Source organism: Crocodylus porosus, unplaced genomic scaffold (genome assembly GCF_001723895.1).
Source record: "Crocodylus porosus isolate Cpor-Errol unplaced genomic scaffold, CroPor_comp1, whole genome shotgun sequence".
Lineage (NCBI taxonomy): Eukaryota > Metazoa > Chordata > Crocodylia > Crocodylidae > Crocodylus > Crocodylus porosus.
In genome coordinates, this window is record NW_017728951.1 from 32,598,605 (window position 1) to 32,603,174 (window position 4,570).

General features: G+C 40.9%; 1 long non-coding RNA gene across 1 annotated transcript in view; it reads right to left on the reverse strand.

Annotated features, from left to right (window-relative positions):
- Positions 1-381, reverse strand: part of LOC109324359 — a 6,003-nt gene extending 5,622 nt beyond the window's left edge. The window contains exon 1 of the long non-coding RNA XR_002104911.1: positions 284-381. This is a non-coding gene — a long non-coding RNA (uncharacterized LOC109324359). The remainder of the gene's footprint in view (positions 1-283) is intronic.
- Positions 382-4,570: the final 4,189 nt, after the last annotated feature.

Below are 4,570 nucleotides of genomic sequence, written 5' to 3' on the forward strand. Positions count from 1 at the left end.
GGGGCCGCCTCCAGGCGCCCCCGGGGACAGGAGAGGCTGCGCCCGCGCGCTGGCAGCTGCAGCTGCCCGGCCGGTGGCACAGGTAGTCCCACCGGGGCATCGGGCACGGGGGGTCTGTGGACCCCACCACGCAGCGCCCGGCTGGCCTGGGCGAGGCGCGCGCGTGGCACAGCCCAGGATCCGAGTGAGCGTCGCGTGCAGCGTGGGGCCCGCGGCGGCGCCCAGGGTCGGTGGGCAGCCCTGGGGGCCTCCCCGGGCCCTCGGTGACACGGGCAAAACATACCTCCCGTTCCCAAGTTCCTCGATGGAAATCACGGACTTGAATTGGCTGTTTTCTTTCTGACACGCATGCACGCGGCCCGGTGGCAAATTCTTTCCGACGTCATTGCAGTACCTAAAGGCATCAATACGCGTGGGTCGGGTTTTTATATTACGATGCGGGGGGTGGGGGAGAGGGGGATCCATGAAAGCAGTTGTTTGTGTAGAGATTGGGAGATCACTCACAAGACTCTTGTAAGATGGAAATGCTAAATACAGATGATATCTGAAAAGTCCCAGTAGCCAAAATTGTCGAGGTGCTAATTCCGGAGGTAGCTGAGAGTGTAGAGCATCTTGCCTGGCGGAGCCAACACAAAAGTGTAAAGTGAGCCGCAGGAGTAAATGCCCTCAAGCCTGTCCATACTGTCTAGCCTTAAAGGAGTCATTTATTTGTGCATATGTATGTATATGCCTGATGCATATTTAATAATTCAACTAAACAGCAACAGATAGAGCAGCTCAACATAAATATCGACTGGATTACTGATTCTAATTAATTTGTAAATCTTTTAAAATGCGAAATGTTTTTTATTTTATAAAATTGTTAACAAAATGTTATTAGTCAAAGCAACCATTTATATAAAGGTTGCAAGATCTCTGGCAAAAGTATTGTAAGAGTATTTTGCTTGATATTTATTTTAAACTTATTTTTTAATTACTTACAATGTAGACCATTTAATGAAAACTCCAGGGTGAATTCAAGTGTGTTTGCATGATGGCTTGGGTTACTGTTATTAAATTAACAAGCTGTTTAGATAGCCACATTCTATTAGTTGTGTCTGTTCATGCAGAGTCAATAAAACAACATTTTTCCTTAATGTTGGGTAATTAGCGGGATAACATTGAATTTAGTGAAGTGTATCAGGATTACATTTTGCTCAAATGGGTTCTGTGATCATCATTTATATTGTTTGTATTTGGTATAATATAATAATGAGCTCTTTCAACACTTATTTAATAAAGTGACTGCTAGTTATTTATAAATTTGTTTTGTTTTCCTATTTTTAAACCTATTTGTTCCTTTACATTTTATGCTTCACTTTTCCATTGCTGTGACAATATGTGGCAATGACATTTTAACTGAGAATTTGTGCACAGGGGTTTTTTTTTTGTTGTTTATTAAGAACCCTTCATTTTAATCCTTTTTAAAACTCAGCCATTAACTTTTATTTTAAATTCAGCTGGGAAATCTGAAATATATATCTTAGTTCAAGCATGTGTGTTCTTATTTTGCAAAGCTTTATTAAAAGGGTCTGGCCATTATTTTAGAGAAGAAAAGCTTGAAAAAAGTATTGTCCAGATTGGGAGGCTGAGCATTCATTTCAGATCTTTAGCTAACATAGGGCTTTAAAACATAGTTTTACTGACTAGGTTGATCAGTTTATGAAAAGGATTACATGATGTATTAGCAGGGCACTGGACTCAGTTACCCAGGAAATTTCTACATTTTTTTAAACTGGGCCAAATACTGAAGCTTGTTAGATCACCCTGGGGGAGAGAGTTTCAAATATCTGAGGCATGCCCATGCAACTGCTTTCTTTAGTTAGTCATATCATTTCTTTAATGATATGGAAAAAGTTAGGGTAAATTAGGATTTTTCGAGCATGCAGTAAAGTGGCTAGGCACTTGTAATTACATACACAAGGAAAGCCTGCACTTCCATATGCCTCTTACGGGTTTGACTTTACGCTTGCCCTTAATTATTTTACTTTATTGGTATTTGGCTATAAATTTAGGTAGTGTCAAGAGAAGTTTACTGTTGTATTTTCTACTGCAGTATGGGAATTGGGAACTTGATATTGAGAGCTAGTGAGTCTTAATTTTTGGAATTCATCTTGTAAGGTATATTTGTAAGTGCCAGTTATGCAGCTAATGCCACTAATAATCAATACAGCTCAGGTGAAACCAGTTGAAGTGTAATGAAAAGTAGGCAACCTATATCTTTCTTGCATTCCATTATTACATTTCCTACACTTTGAGTGTTCTGTGGACCTGCAGTTAAAATTCTTAAAGGTGGAACTGATTATATAAATAGACCTGTTTTAATTTAGATGCGCCCTTTATTATTATAGGGAGATTGAAAAGCTAATGGAACACTGCAGCTTCCAGTGCTCTGAATGACTGCAAGGCTGAAATAAATGATTGTTTCTTTTACATAAGGATTTTAAGATGCCTATTCTCACTTTCAATTTATAGGTACATTGTTTCTGCATAATAATCCAGTTGTAACATCTTAAAATATTTTAACCCAAATCAGTTTCTTTTGTGTACTGTGTAGCTACCTATAGAAGCTGATGATTTGCAGAGACTGAGTAATAAGCTGTACAGGAGAAGCCAAGTATAGGATTTGCAAAATCTGTCATTTCTCACTATTTTATTAGAGCCCAAGAGTCCTTTTGTGATTCCTATGGTATATGTCTAACAGAAGTTGAATATGATACTCAAGAGTGGGGAAAATTTTAACTTAAAATTGCTTTATCTTACAGCTCAGAAGTAATGATGAAGAATCTAAGAGTTGCTTTCTTTTAACGTGAAACAAGGAACTGGGTTACAATGCAGAGATATGTGTTACACATAAAGGCCATGGACACACAAATGGGTAAATCTGTGGTAAATCAAGCTGCCCAATTTAAAGAAAAGTTATGAATATATGACTCAAAACCTAAGACTGATTTAATCCCACTCCAACAGAATTAATTTATTCCATCTGAGTCAGGGTTGCATTGGTCATGCTTTCCATTGCCTGCCTTTCAGTGTACAACATGCTCTTTTGTGTGCAGCTGCTCTGGGTTTATAGAATCATAGAAAAGTAAGGCTGGATGGGCTCTCATGAGGTCATCTAGTCCATCTTCCTGCTGAAGGTAAGCTATTTCCTGCCTAAATCATCCCAGCCAAGTGTTTGTCTAAACTCTTGAAATTATGCAGGGATGGAGAGTCCACAATTTCTCCAGGTTGCCTGTTTGAATGCTTGGCCACCCTTAGTCAGCAAATGCTTCTTAATCTCTGGCCTAAATTTTCTCTGTTTCAGCTTGAGGTCATAGGCCAAGGCCAATCTCCTACAGCCACAGAGAAAAGGCCATCTCCTTCCTCTTTATAATTATCTTTCAGGTATTTGAAAACTTATTGAATCCCCCCTCATTTTTCTCTTCTTCAGACTAAATAACCCATTTTTCAGCCTTTCCTCATAAATAGGGATGTACCTAAATTGCAGCAGAAGTGAGCCACACAGCTGCTCCTTTAATCTTATTGTTTTCACCATGTGTCCCCCCTCCCTCCCCCGCCACTGATAGGTGGAGGGGCCCTGGCAGCCTTGCCACTTGCAGCTTGGTCCTGATCAGCCAGAAGGCAAAAACTGTAGTTTCAAATATGCTGTAGTTTTTGCCTCCCACTGCTGATAGGCCGAGTGGCCCCATCAGCCCTTCCACTTATTGCTGATTGACTGGAGACAAAAACTGCAGCATATTTAAAATAAAATTTTTGCCTCCCAACTGATTCAGCAGCAAGTGTTAAGCAGCAGGGCCAATGGGGCCCCTCCTACAGTCAGCAGTGGGTGGGTGGGTGGAGGGCAATGTGTCCAGTAAAACTAGCAAGATTAAAGGAGCCACTGCACAGTGCATTTTCACTGCAATTTAGGTAGGTCCCTACCTGTAAATCATGCCACTCAGGCTTCTAAGTATTTTTTCACTCTCCATAGGACTCTTTTCAGCCTGTGTGTATCCTTTGGGATCCATCCTTCTTGAACTATGGGGTCCAAAACAGCATACAGGACTCAAGGTGAGGCCTCAACAATGATGAATGCAATGGAAGAATCACTTTTCTTGATTGGCAAGTTCCACTCCTGTTAATACAGCCCAGTACACTGTTGGCTAATTTTGCAATAAGAGCAAATTGTTGGCTCATGTTTAGTTTATAGTCCACTGTAATCCTGAGGTCCTTCTCTGCAGTACTGCAGCCTAGCCAGTCATTCCCCAGTCTGTATTTGTGCATGCAACTATTCCATCCCAAATTCAGGGATTTGTCTTTGTTGAATTTAATCTGATTGATTGCAGACCATTTCTCCAGTCTGCCCAAGTTATTCTGATTCCTAGCCCTACCATCTGCAGTTCCACACAACTTGATGTCACCTGCAAATTTGCTAAGCATGTACTCAATCCCATTGTCCAAATCGTTAATGAAGACATTAAACATTAATATATCTAGGAGAGACCCCTGGCAAACCCTACCTGAGATGACCTCTCAACTAGACATTGAG